The sequence below is a fragment of the Ipomoea nil genome, unplaced genomic scaffold, assembly GCF_001879475.1.
Source record: "Ipomoea nil cultivar Tokyo-kokei standard unplaced genomic scaffold, Asagao_1.1 scaffold1110, whole genome shotgun sequence".
NCBI classification, from domain to species: Eukaryota; Viridiplantae; Streptophyta; class Magnoliopsida; order Solanales; family Convolvulaceae; genus Ipomoea; species Ipomoea nil.
Genome location: NW_017617538.1, coordinates 452,876 through 468,310, shown reverse-complemented (window position 1 = coordinate 468,310; position 15,435 = coordinate 452,876). Strand labels below are relative to the sequence as shown.

At 32.8% G+C, this 15,435-nt stretch overlaps 2 long non-coding RNA genes across 3 annotated transcripts; one reads left to right on the top strand and one right to left on the bottom strand.

The window, feature by feature from the left end:
• Positions 1–3,283: 3,283 nt before the first annotated feature.
• On the bottom strand, positions 3,284–3,800 carry LOC109183351. The gene is made up of 3 exons (XR_002054527.1): positions 3,678–3,800; positions 3,457–3,537; positions 3,284–3,295 (listed from the first exon to the last, which is right to left on the bottom strand). It is a non-coding gene; the product is annotated as an uncharacterized LOC109183351 (long non-coding RNA).
• Positions 3,801–12,232: 8,432 nt separating this feature from the next.
• Positions 12,233–14,589, top strand: LOC109183319. 2 transcript variants are annotated; one of them, XR_002054518.1, is made up of 3 exons: positions 12,233–12,335; positions 12,589–12,668; positions 14,337–14,589. It is a non-coding gene; the product is annotated as an uncharacterized LOC109183319 (long non-coding RNA). The 2 variants fall into 2 exon arrangements; XR_002054519.1 differs by having other exon boundaries at positions 12,233–12,359.
• Positions 14,590–15,435: the final 846 nt, after the last annotated feature.

The window sequence follows — 15,435 nt, the reverse complement described above, 5'->3', positions numbered from 1 at the left end:
ATCTCCCTCCAACAGATGGATATTTTCTCTCCTATAAATACCCATTTTCTCCATGATAGAAGGTGCAGGTTTTTATTACAACTGATCATACATTTTCAAGAGCTCCTTATACAAGTTCACTCTCTCAAGCTTTTGAAAACCAGTGTTTTAAGGTGTGAAGCTTCCAAGAAGAATTATCAGATTTCATCTTCACAACCTTGAAGAAGTCTTGCTTTTTGTATACGTTGATCATCCAACATCCAACCAACCAGCCAAGACTTCAACCAGTTGGAGAAACACGCAAATCCTTTCTACCAACCCTCAACTATAAAGAAGACGTTGATAGAGGCGGAGTAAACTCTAGGAGTTGAAAAACCTACAAGTAGCTGTCCGGCTTAGTGATCAAGGAAGCTAGTTTGGTGTAAATTGTACTAGGAGTGATAGTGCAACCTTTCACAAGTTGTGAAAGAAGAGTGGAGTAGGCACAGTTGGCTGAACCACTATAAAAGTCTCGTTACTCTCTCTTTACTTTTCTGTACTTTACTTTCGTACATTGCATATCATACGACCCTAACCGAAAGTTTTCTTAAAGCAACAAACAATGCAAAACAACCTAAAATTCGTATAACATATCCGCTGCGTAATAACCCCGAAAGGAGTTATTTTCGACAAAACGAGTTGAGTCTATTCACCCCCCCCCCCCCCCCCCCCTCGACTCTCCTTTCGACCCTACCGGGACCAACATGTAGGAAACATGGTTTTTGCATGGGCAGACAGCTTTGTAATTCTTTCCAAAAACTTTAGTTATGCAATACAGATATGATGATACACTAATGTATATTTTGAAAACAATAAGGATAGGTATAAGCGAGAAGAGAAAGAAACACAGTGAAGAAGCGACATAAACCTAAGCTAGACGAGCAAGAAGAGAAACAATGGAGTCTAGGGATCTCATCTCCACTGCATGTAATGTATACATATACTCTGATGAAGAGCTAGTTGTAAGAAGCTGAAAACTATAAAGATTAGTGATTGCAATATCGTTCTCTTTGGCGCACATAGCTAGTTGTTAGAAGCTGAACACTGAAAAAGGCAGAGCATCTCCAATTAAATTGAAAAATTGTAAAATTTTCATCGAATAAATTAAGGGAAAATGGCACTTTTTCCCCCTGAGTTATATACTTATAGCACTTTTCCCCCCTTAATTATTTAGGTAAGTACATTAGCCCCCTCAATTATTCTAAAAGTGGTGGTTTTTCCCCCTAATATATTAAATTGACATTTCTACCCTTAAAGTAAACATTTTATTTATTTTACTTCTCCAACAAATTATTGCGTATACGTAGGGATCACCACTTCGGTTCGAACTGAACCAGACACTATAGTAATCGAATTAAAAGTTTCTGATTATGATTCAGATCGAGAACCCAATATTTGGATTTCAATTTATTAAAATTATGAATCAAAAAAATTGGATCCTAAACCGTGAATCAGCGGTTTCGGATCCGGTTCGCGATTTTGAACCGTCTTTATTTTAAAATTTTATTTTTTATTTTAAAATAGTCTAACTTCAACAATAAATGTATTTTATTTTTTTCAGTTCGGAACATGAACCGTCCGTTCCAGTTCGCGATTTTGATAAACTCTAAATATCGAGTTTCGATTCTAAATTGTAATTGAAATATTTCGGTTTGGTTGCTATAGTGCTTGTTTGGTTTGAACCAAATTATGATCATAATTTGTTGAAGATGAAAAATAAATGAAATATTTATTTTAAGGATAAATATGTCCATTTAACATTTTAGGGGGGGAAACAACCACTTGAATAATTAAGGGGAAAAAAGTGCTATAAGTATATAACTCAGGGGGAAAAAGTGTCATTCTCCCATAAATTAATTATTCGTAATCTAGATAGTTAGTTTAGTTTACTGTGACTTTCAAAAAAAAGAAAGTTTAGTTTATTGTTAGTTTGGTAAAACTTAATGAAATGTTGATAGTATATATAGGTAGCAATAAATGTACGTACATCAAGGATTTATCATAATCCTCAAAATAAGGAAGAAAATCAGTCATGATTACAGACAATTGTGCAGTTTTGGAGCTCCAAGGAAGTTTTTGATCAAGACACAATTCGTGCATTTGAAAATGATGAGATGATTGGTGGGCTCCGTGCAAATTCTTTTGGACATCCTCGGCGTGACTTGCAAACTCGTGATGCAGATCCCTCTGCGGCTCTAATCTGCTGCTACATGTATTCAGGAAAGACCAAGAGATCAAGAAGAAGAAACTCAGCAGAGAAAATGACCTTTTTAACCTTTCACTAATGTCAATTTAACTCTTAGTTAACGGAAGGACCAATGGCAGAACAATTCTAATAGTCAAGGGTTTATTTTGTCCAAATTAAAAGACGAGGACCAAATTTGAAAAATCACAATAGTCAGAGGACTATTGTTGGACTTAACTCTACTTTTAATTTACTCCAAGCCCACTGTGAGGCCATGTACATAGCCCAAGCTTCTCCCTCTTGGCAAATTATTGTGTGGACCATAGTCCACACAATTGTGTGGATCATAAATATCATGTACATTATTTTTGTACTGGAGGTACATTATTTTTGTACTGGAGGTACGTTATATAAAATAATGTACCCTTAATATATTAAAAATGTACTTTCAAAAAATGTACCTTACGTACATAAATAATGTACCATTAGTATATTAAAAATGTACTTTTTGTTTATGGTTCATACAATTATGTGGACCATAGTCCATGCAATAATGATTGTGCATAGAGCTAAACCATATCACTAGTACAGAAACAGTCATTCGCGTTCAAAATTAAGGCTAATACACGTCCAAAGTTACTTGGACGTGTATGTGGGAGACGCTGATTGTATGTACAATCAGCGTCCAAAGTTGCGCAAAAAACTGCAATACGCGTCTTAAGTTCAAGAACTTTGGACGCGTATTGTATTTTAAAAAAAAACTACTTTACGCGTCCAAAGATCAAGAACTTTAGACGCGTAATGTTTTTATTTTTTTTTTAAATACAATATTTGTTTTTATTGATATTCCTCCTGCTCCATCTTGAATACATGCTGGAAAATTCCAGTAAAAAGAGTAAAACAGGATTAGTGACGATCAAGCATACTGGAATATTCACTTATCGAAAACACTTGCATTTATAATCAAGCAAAAGATTCAATTCTCAGGTTACTAGAGGTCATCTCAGCTGAGTTTAATAGGAAGTTCAATTCAGATATTTAAAGTTTAATCTTAAAAATGATCATTACCTTCCAGAAGCCTCTCACCAAAATCTGCAAAAGTTCAACAAGAATAAGGAAATTTAGCAACATATTGAAAGAAATTTTTTTATTTACTCTCAATACATATAGCATCATAGCAGAGCACATGAATTCCTGAAATTTCCAAAAGACCAAAACATATTTTAAAGCAAAATAAATTCTCAATTTTTTACCTTCCTCCAAGGCTTCTATTTAATGCTCTCAAAAGCCATGGTTGAAGCCTTTGAGACTCCTCTGCCCAACAGTTTTGAAACCTACGAAAAAGTTGAACCATAATGTCTATTTTGACATAAAATACTAGTTCTTTTAAGATAAATGTTATTCTATATGAAATGAATTATAATGGAAACAATTTAAAGAGAAAATGGGGATAAATAGGGTCGCAACCCCTTACGCATTGTTAAGTGTTACTGTCCTATCCAAAACATCCAGTTTCCATACATCCTTTTCTGTAAGAGGCCTCTTATAAACTTGCTGCATAAGAGGGTTCATCCATGAAAAAATAACTCATGTAGAAGGGAAAAAGTGGCAAACATTAGTTAAATGAGTGTAACAAAATGCTAAGTCTCTTAGCCATATACTAATCATAGAACAAGTAAATGTTTGATGATACCAACCTTCTAGTCTCAGGATTAAAAGCAGAATGTTTGAGTTATCAAGAAATTCTTGAAAAACCATGTTGTACTTACTACATAGATATGTATAAATACGTACTGGACAATATGTTGGCATGCCTCTCAGGACAAATCTCCTCTGCCTCAGGGAGTTTTTCATAAGCTGTGTTGTCAATAGATTCAGTCCGAACCGGAGAGTAGCCTGTAAGATGCATCATTTCAAAATTAAAAATTGATTTTCAAATAAAATAAAAATAAAAATGAAACGATTAAAAAAAAAACACTTACCGATCGGAGGAGGCCGGCGTGGTTGCGGCGAGGAGCTTGGACACCGGCGGCAGCGGCGAGGACGGCAGATGAGCGGCGGTGGCGAGGACACCCGTGGTGGCGGCAGGGGCGACGTTGGCGACCTTGGAGGAAGAAGACGAGGATGACCTTGGCGACCGGTGGCGGCAGCGGCGAGGACACAGACGAGTGGCGGAGGCGACGGAGAGAAGTTACGTACTTTGGGGCAGCGGCAGTGGAGAAGTCGCGAGCAGAACAACGAGGTGAGTGTAAGAAGAAAACTGAGGAAGAAGAGATATGATTTAATTCGTAACCCTAATAATAGGGCGTCCAAAGTTACGTACTTTGGATGCCTATTATATGGATGGGTTATCAATAGGCGTCCAAAGTTACGTACTTTGGACGCCTATTCTTTTTAATTTAAAAAAAATTATATAGAGGCATTTTAATTATAAAAATGCCACCGCTTTACACTTTAGGTGTCCAAAGTTCTAAAGTTGGACGCCTATTCTTAGATTTCTTTGAATTTTTTGTACTAGTGTATTGCAGAGGGAGACACATATATCAAAGCTTTAATTTACACAACTCTCACTCTATATATATGTGTGTGCACGCGTGATTTACAATATAGTTTGCACATGCACTATATGGTACATTTTTTTTCCCAATAACTACAACCTAATATATAGATAATATCTGCTCAACATGATTGATGATGGTTGTATTGTAGATAACAAGCTGTTAAGCCCATTTCTTTGTTCTCAGTTGATGAAACACAGGCAGGGATGGAAGGAATGTAATGGCTTCCTTATCATATCATACCTTCTTTATATGAAGGGCATCACGAACACTTCCATTACCAATCAATATGCATATCTCATGACAGGTGATTGATATTAATTAATTTCTTGTCAATCAATGAATGTCTTTTTTAGTTCAACCGTAATAATTAGCATTGAAAAAGAGAAAGTAGCTGTAATACAACATCCAATGAGTACAATATTTTACAAAGCTAAATCTCCTACATTGTTTTAAGAAAATCTTACATGCCCACTAATGAGGTGGATGTTATGTGTGTGTGAATAATGTCAATAAAAGTTTGATAGGTAAAAATGTGCACACAGTAGTATACTAAGGAATGATTATGAAAATATTGTAAAATCTAAGCTTCAGGACGGTTTCGGGCTTCAAGACGGTTCAGCTATCATGATGTTCTTGTTGGTTGCAACTCCAACACTTTCTTTTTCCCTTAACAGCTTGTTCTGATGCAGCCTCTTTTAATAATTTCATTAGCTTTCCTGGCCCTTTGTTCTTAAGTTACGTATCATACCGCCCTTCGCTTCTCTTGTTTCATCTTGTGGCATGCTTTCCACTTACTTATCCTTGTGTGCATTTAGTAGTTGTGCTAGTTCTGTTAGGCTTTCGTGGTTGCCATATGCTTGACCAACACACTTGTCCATAGCTAAATTTCCACCTCCCACTACTACAAAATTTGGAATACAAGTTTCACTTTCCAGAACACCTTTAAGGTGAAGGTGTTGTGGAAAGAAAAAGGGAGAACTTTTCGAGACACCAATTAAGAAAGGATATCTTGAAAATTTTATTATTATTATTACTAGTAGTTGCACCCGTGCGATGCACGGCTATATTATAGTATATAGAATATACAGTATAATATAATTAGATGAAAAAATATACACTTTGAAAACTTAATAAATTTGAAATAATAAACTTTGTAATTTTATGATCATTCATGTATTGATTAATGCTATCTACCACATCCAATGTTGGAGCCAAAATAACACTGTTCTTAAGATATGACAGATCACCTATACCGCGCCGAAACAAAGGGAATGTGCTATCAACAATTGCAGCAATAGGATCATCGTCGCACTTGAGCAATAAGTGATCTGGAATTGTAATATCTGCTTCACTATTTGAATTACCAACTACTCCATCACGTATATTAGCTATCCATTTTGCAAACTCTTCAATCTCTTTAGCTTCGACATCTGATTGTACACCACTTAGGCGTAGATTCTTAGTTAGCCTAAATACTTTATAGGATCTCCAAAGATATGAGGAATTTATGTTTGCCCCAACAATATCTTGATGTGTCGTGCCCTTTAGAATTACTTGTAGAATTTGCCTGAAATCGCCACAAAAAAACAATTGTTTTACCACCAAAGGTCATATCATAACTATTCGGATTTCTGGAGCGTAACAAATCCTTCATTGTCAGGTCTAAAGCTTCATAGCAAAATTTGTGCATCATTGGACCTTCATCCCATATTATCAATTTGCTTTGCAAAAAATGGAATGTATCCCATAACCAAAACCCAATAAAAGGAATATTCTCAGTATATTTTTACATCAAATTATTTCCATCTCCAACCCATTACACCAATGTTATTTTATAATATTTAATAAACAAATATACTAAATATAATAAATTCTTGGGTCAAACTTTATTTCTATCATTTTTTTCTTCTAAATAATCTGACCCAAAACTAACCCAATAATGTAGCCCATAACCCGAACCCAATAAAACAATTAATAAAATGCGGCAAATTATGCTGTGCATCCGTATGCACTATGCATGGTGCATACGGATGCAAAAACGACGTCGTTTTATTAAAAACGCGTGTCTCCTCTTAAAAAAAATCAGGTTCGATTCCCAACAACAACATATGAACTAAAATTCCAGAATCGATGAACTATAATTCCAGAATTGATGAACTATAATTCCAGAATCTATGAACTATAATTCCAGAATCTATGAACTATAATTCCAGAATCTAATGTATGAACTAAAAATTCCATAATGAATGAACTATAATTCCAGAATCAATGAACTAAAATTCCATAATCTATGAACTAAAATTCCAGAATGAATGAACAACATAATGTTGTTGCTGGGAATCGAACATGATTTTTTTTTTTAAGGGGAGACGCGCGTTTTTAATAAAACGACGTCATTTTTGCATTCATATGCACCATGCATGGTGCATACGGATGCACAGCATAACTACTCATAAAATGCTTTCTCCTAACCCTAAGACTATCTCTAGGCAAATTATTGTGTGGACCATGGTCCACATAGTGCTGTATGGACCATAAAAGAAAGTACATTTTTAATATATTAAAACGTACATTATTTTTGTACCGAATGTACATTATAAAAATAATATATTTGTAGTATTCAAATAATGTAATTTCTCTAAATACAAAGTACATTTTTAATATTCTAAAAGTACATTATTTTTGTACTAAATATACATTATTTTATAACATACAAAATATGATCCACAAAAGTCCACACAATAACGATTGTCATCTCTAAGCCTCTGCACCAAATTTTACACCATAGGGAATATTCCTTGTATATTCTTATAATCATTTTTTTTTCTATCTCCAACCCATTACACCAAATTTTATTTCTTTACTAAAACAATTTATTTTTTCATAAATTAAAACTTTGTATTATAACCTTTAATATTTTAATATAAAATATGATTATAATGTAAATATTATTTTACTCCAAAACAATAAATCATAGAACATCCATTAAACCATTCAAGATTATTACCTCTTCGTTATTTGTTAATCTATTAAGTTTAATTTAACAAACTGTCAAAAGTTATTCTTAAAACCAAGAGTTATTTCAGCTAAGCCTCCTCAGAATCTGCAACCAAGAGTGTGAATAGCATTTAATACGACTGTAATTGTCCTATGGCTCTAAATGGCATCCTTTTATTTGGGCGGTAAATTCATTTGCAAGAAGTTGTTGCTTTATTATAGACCTAGTAGTTGCACCCGTGTGATGCACGGCTATATATATAGTATATAAAATATACAATATAATATAATAAAATGAAAAAATATGCAGTTTGAAAACGTAATAAATTTGAAATGATAAACTTTGTAATTTTATTAAACATTGTTGAATTTTGAGGATTAATGCTTAATTGCATTCTATCTATAAGATGCACCGCATAAAACTTAAATAATTTTATTGTCAAATCACGTGTTAAAAATGATTGATTAAGCATTAATCCTCAAAGTTCATTGCGAATTAATCCTCAAAATTATACATTAATTTTATAATATCAAAAACATTAATTATAGTTTGAATAAACTATATAATATTAACTGAAATGTATAAACTATGAATAATACACTACATGTTAATACTAATAATAATAAAAATAAAAATAATACAATAGTAACATCACTAATAATCCAGCTGATTTACATTTTATACTATGATTCAATCCACATGACATAAGTAATTATCCTATTATTAGACAACCTAAGTTTGTAAGTTAAAAAAATCAGTCCAGTCCACATAACATAACTAATTATTATAGGCTTATATATATTCATTTGTACAGCCCAAATTAGAAGAACAGATTCAGGCCCATAACCGAGATGATGCAGCCTGATCCAAATGCATAGATGCGACCCGACCCAATTAATTTTCATATGCAGTGACATTGAAGATTATTACCTCTTCATTCTTGTTAATCTATTAAGTTTAACAAATAGCCAAACAATTGTTTTATATACATATGTGTGTGTGTGTGGGGTGAGGACGTGATGACTAATCTTGTGCATTCTTTATTTTAATTTGAATGGTCTAGATTTGATTATATTATATTATATATATAGTAACTTATTTATCTGTATTATTTAGGTTATTATACAAATAAATATACACTTTCTAGCTCCTTTACATTTTATATTCTGATCCAACCCAAAACACATACATAATTTAAACTTTATATTAAGTACAAAATATTTTTAAGCCCAACCAAAGCTAGGGTTAAAGCTCATCCCGTATGTCTATCCCTAAACCTATGTAGAAAAGGCGCAAAATGCTGTGCCTTCATCATTTTTCGCTCCAAGATGCGCAGCTATCTCCTCTCCCGTATGTTGCTTCGTCTCTAAACCCTAGAATGATACATGTGTGATGCACAAACTATTTATTAATAATATTATTGTGAAATTTTATATGGAACAAAATATCTTTTAAAAATATAAATTGAAATTTATATGTTCAAAATGTAATTTTATATATGTTTAATACTTTTTTAAAAGAATTGACATCTAAATGCAAAGCAATTAATACGCAATTACCAGATCAGTTCGCAGAAGTATTATAAATTTACAAATTATTGATTAGTTGTTGATATAAAACTTGTACATATATTTATAACTAGTATATTTTTATGCGCGATGCGCAAAAAATAGGTGCCCAATATTAATACATTATATTAAAATTTTAAATTTATTTAAATTTTAGATATTTAAATTATTCTAAATAATAATAATAATAATGTAAATCATTTTTATAAATTTGATATTTATATTTTATGTAATAATTAACATATAACTCAAATATATAATGTTTATATATTATTATTAATGAAGAAGATAAGAAAATATATGGTGAATGCATGTGCATGGTAATAATAGTGGAAAAGATAACGGAAGTTATAACGGTAGGGGTATGTTTGTCCAAAATATTTTAATGTACAACCTTTATAGCATAATGTACAAAAAAACTTAACGGAAAAAACGGACATAAATCAGGGGTATAACTTTCATTCACACTTATTATGTTTTTAGATTTTAGATATTATATACATATATTTAATATCAAGTATTATGCAATTTTATTTTCCAATATATATTAAAAATATTATAGTAATTTATTTATCAAAACATTTATACTTTACCAACTATTTATTGAACTAATTTATATAATTAGTACATACAAAAAAAAATATTATCATTAAAAATATGATTTACTATTAATATAATATAATTGTATTTATGTAATATAATAATATATTTTCAGTATAATTATAATTATAATTTTATAATTATAATTTTATAATTATAATTATAATGTTTATAATAATCTCTATCTCTATCTCTTCTCTATATATATATTAAAGCAAAATGATTGGCACAAAAATTTTCCCCCCAAAAATTTAGTGGCATTTTTGTAAAACCAAACTAATAATAATAATAATAATAATAATAATAATAATAATAATAATAATAATAATAATAATAATAATAATAATAATAATAATAATAATAATAATAATAATAATAAGAAGAAGAAGAAGAAGAAGAAGGTGGTAATATTAAATCTGGGTTCATACGAGTGTGAGGATGCAAGGTGGTATAGAGCTACTCTCGCAGTCACTAACACTGATGAATATCCACTCTTGTGCGATAATCACGCAATAAAACAAAAACAAGCATCATAAATTCCTAACTACTGTCATCTCTCAAACTGGCAATAATCAAGAATTAAACTCCCTAAATAGATTACCCTTTCTCAAGGTGCAACAATTAGGTGCAATTATGTGCGCCCTAAATTATGCCCAACTCTCATTGTGACACAAAGAAAGCAAACGAAGCAAGTAACTATGACCACTAATTACAAGCATCAAACAATATAATCACAATTGCAACACAAGTATTAAATCCAAATAATAATATATTAAAGAATTTGAGAGCTCAGGCACATAGGTTCATAAACACTTTTACCCAAGAATCTCTAATGGAATTTAGTCAAGCATGGCTAAATTATACATAGCAGATAATAATAAATACAAATTATCGAAAGAGTACAAGAATGAACCAAACGATTCTCTCAAATCTCCCTAGTCTTCTCTTGCTTCCCAAGATAACTTGTGGCTCTTGATTCATCTCCTTCTTGTCTCCAAAGATCTCTGAATAATTTTTAGAGTTGGGGAATGTGGGATTTTATAGTAGAAGCCTTGAAACAATCTCGATGAAAATAGGAATTCTATGCAAAATTAGACTGAAAGTGCATATGGGGTCGAAATCGTAATTTCCTAATTAATTATGAGAGCAAATACCAATTTTGGTCCCACGAGTATTAGTAAAATGACAGTTTTGGTCCACATGTTTAATTCTTACCAATTTTCATCCACGACTATTGTTTTAGTACCAATTTTCATCCACAAATATTGTTTTAGTGCCAAAATTCATCACGCCAGTTACTCCTTCGTTTAAGACATGCCGGAATATGAAATTATTAAAGGTAGTTTCGTGCTTTTCAAATTAGGATTCATATTTGAGCATGAATAAAGGGATTTAAGCCCTAAGATCTATCCCAATTCGCAGTTTTCCTCCTCAAATTAATGTATGATGAGGAGGAGAACTGCGAATTGGGATCAATCTTTGGGCTTAAATTCATTTATTTATGCTCAAATTAGAATATTAAGTTAAATAGGACAAAAATGCCCTTAAACTTTTTAGATTTTGGGATGTTTTAAATAGATGGGTGACCGACGTGATGAATTTTGGTACTAAAATAATAACCGTGAATTAAAATTGGTACAAAAATAATAATCGTGAATGAAAATTGGTAAGAATTAAACATGTGGACTAAAACCGTCATTTTACTAATACTCGTGGTACTAAAATTGGTATTTGCTCTAATTATGATATGCCGCCTTTAATTTTCTTTTGGAATATGACAATTTTTATAATCTTGAGACATGCCTTAATGTCCTTGGAATCAACGCCACTTTGAATTAAATTTGGAAGCATGAAATCTGCCATTTTATTTTTGCACTTCAGCGCCGTCTTCCGTAATTAGCGTGCGTCCTTCTAGACTGAAACATCTACCGGAAAATTTGGAGGCGTCCAGCCTTCGAACATGCTGTGCACGTGTTTTTTGTCCATTTTGATTCCAAATTTATCCTAGAGATTCCCTTGCTCATGACATATAATGATTCAAAAACACTCACAAATATCGTAAAACATTTAAAACAAGTGTAAACCATAACTAAATAATAAAACAAAGGAATATGTAATTAAATTACCAAAATCATAAACTCAAACCTGACAAATATAATTAAATTAATACTAGAAATGTGCACAATTGGAGTCACATCAGCTAGCCTCCACCACTGCCACCAGTAACCCTTCAAATTTTTTGTTATTTATTTCTTCTCCTAAGTGGCTCAGATCATGCTCTTTGTTCCGGTGACGGCTCAGATCTGGGCAACTTCGCTTTCTTTTCGCTCAAAATATACGATTGACGAGGAAATGGAGACAGAGACCAGTAAGAGTAAACATTGACGAAAAGAAGATGGAGACCGGTAAGAGTAACGACGACATTGACAGTAAGAGATTTATATCATATATTTTCACTCCTTCATTTTGTTTGATTATTAATTAATGAATTCTTCTGTTTCAATTCGTTGCTTTTCTAACGGGCATTAAATGCATCACTTTGAAGCCTTTTAGTATCTCCATAAAGAAATCAAATTGTGGTTTGAATTCTTAGAAACTTCCTCTTGAATGGAGATAGTAATCCTTGTTCCTTGTGGTTTTCACTCCATGTTTTTATAGATCTCAAGTCTTGCCAAATCAGTTCAGTGTGCTTGCAGAGTTGCAGAGATGGATGAGGCAATTGGTCGTATTTTAAAGAGGTACATAATATGAAGTTCAATATATATTCTGTGAAAAGAGTTTGGGTTGTTCAGCCATTAAAAGTTTAAAACTATGGATTTGATTGCTTCAGAATTGACAGTATATGGTTCTGTAGACTTGGAGTATCTTAGCATTTAGTTGAAGATTATTGAATTGAAGTAACATAATCTAATTGTGTGGAATTCCTGTGAAGTTCAATATTTTTTTTTGTTTGTGTTTGCCGTATTCTTGTCTGCCACTTAGGTTGCAATAACCAGACTATGGATGTGCATGATTAGTTGCTTATGAGTTAGTTGTTAAGCTATAAACTCTAGACACAATACACTAACTTATGAGCTTTCTTAAGTTATAAATTGTGCTTAGCTCATTACATTAACTAATGGATGTCTGGTAGATCTTATTTAAGCTATAAACCAAGCAAAGTGTAAATGGTTCACTTAACCACTTGGTGTTTTAGGTTCTGCCTATCTTAGAGCCATGATATAGGGAATTCCTTGCAAATTCTTTGAAAAACATTGAAGCATATTGCATACATTTTTTTTATTATTTAATATGATGTGAGTTGTGACAACAGGATATGTTATATGTTACTTGAATTTTTTTATTTTTTATTTTACTTTACATGTGTTTTACTAAGGGATTGCTGCTACTTTGAGTCTTTTGTGTGTCTTCATGCATGGTATATGTGCATTTCAAATTTGTTGATACACACTGTTTGGCATGGTCGACTCATTTGCTATGTGTAATCTGTTTTTGTATATGTACTCCACTACCAGCAAAAAATTAAGAAATACATAGGAAACAGATATTACCTATTGCCTTTTCCTCTCAAGTCTTGTTTGTGTTTTCATATTGAGTTTGGAATGTGCTGATAAAACAAATTTCTCTGGTATCTATAGGAATGCTACATTGCAACACATGAGCAAGAGGGTACCTAGAAATAAAGTTGAGCTGACAGAGGTCAATGGCATTGGCAAATAAGTTTGTAGACACTTATTTTGTTTAGGGGAAAATGCAATATTAGCCTCTAGCTATTTGTGCGTTTGGAAACCGGGAAAATATTTTCCGAGTTTTCAGTGTTTGGAAAGAGGGGGAAAAATGAGGTCAATGGAAAATGATGCCTTAGTCAAAGGAAAATAGGTATGTTTTGGGGAAAAATGATTTCCCTTTTTTTTTTTGGGGAAGTCATTTTTCAAGGGATGCACATGCAAAATTTTTCGGGCCTAATTTTTGCGGGCTTTTGCGAGTCGACCCACCAAACTCGCAAGCTAGGGTTCATGCAACGATAGCCTGCCCCATGCGGGTTAGCGAGCCCGTGAGTTCAGAAAAGTAAATAAAATCTACAAATAATATATATATATATATATATATATATATATATATATATATATATATATATATATATATATAGATTTTGAATCCGGTGCACACCCCCTAGTTAGCCGAGCCCGTGAGCACACTCTCTGATCGTTGATTTGGATTTTTTAACATTCAGATCTTGTGGTATTTAAACCCACGTGCAATGGGTGTGTAGATAGGTAGGGGTGATTTTGTAATTTCTATTTGTCTTTAATATGGCAAGACTATTTTTTCGCCGCTGTACTTGCGTGTGTATTGAGTTATAATAAGTTAAGATTTTCTTTTTGTTTCTCTCCCCTTGATCTCAGTTACCATTCCATTCTCTAAGCCTCCTCGCTAGTGCCGTCTCAATCCCCTCCGTTCGTCTCCTTCTTCAGCAACACCGTTGATCCGAGCGTTTTTTATGACTGGCGAGTGAAGAGTACTCGAAGAAATCAAATCTAAACTCCATTGATTTAATCTTCTCTCTTCTCAATTTCTCATCTCTTCCCATGTACAATTTTTCTATTCATTCAAAGCGAGGTAAATCTGGTATTTAGATGCATAATGTTGGTTTTATGTATGTTTAGAATGAATTAACTGTAGTTGTTTTTTTAAAAATTCAACATGAAGCACAGTTATTTTCATACTTCATCTGGATTTTGAAATATTATATCCATTGTTTTAGAACTTGCTGTCTTGCTGGAGAATTGTCATTAATTTGGGTGGATTATTTGTAATTCATACGGATGGCTAACATTTATTATTTACAAAGCATTAATAATACTGATGAATGATACTACCATACTGTTAGCCGATAATATGCTTCGCCGATTCCGGTTGTTGTCCACGTCGGCGACCACGGTAGATGGCTGGAGTGACTCTTCGCTGTCTCCCTTCGGATGAGTCATCACTGTGGCGCCGGTTCTTCTGGTGAAGACGAAAGGCCGGATCGAACGACGCATGAATCACCGAATTCAGTTCGCCGGTGCCTTTTTTGGTTATAGTCGACGCGCCGCCAGCATTTGTTGACGACGCTGGACAGCTTTGGCATTTGTTAATTAAATCTAACATGTTTAATCTACGATATTTGTACTAGCCGCACGTAGGAACTCTTTTCATTGTTTAACATTTGATTTGTAAACTAGATTTGGATTTAAAACTGATCGATGGAGTAGATCAATGCGTGTTGGAGAAGAAGGAAAGCAATCATGAATTCTGGAGTTTCTGTGAAACTATTTTGGCGATTTGAATTAGTTCAAGTTGATGAATCACAATAGGGACTGATGGGTGATCAAATTAGTGACTTTTTTTTTTTTAGTTGGAGAGGCTTGGGCTTTGAACATTTTCTATTATCTTTTCCAAATTAGTCTTGTTTAATTCCAGCTTCATAGCAGCTTTCTTGACTATCTTAAGGTAGTGTATTGC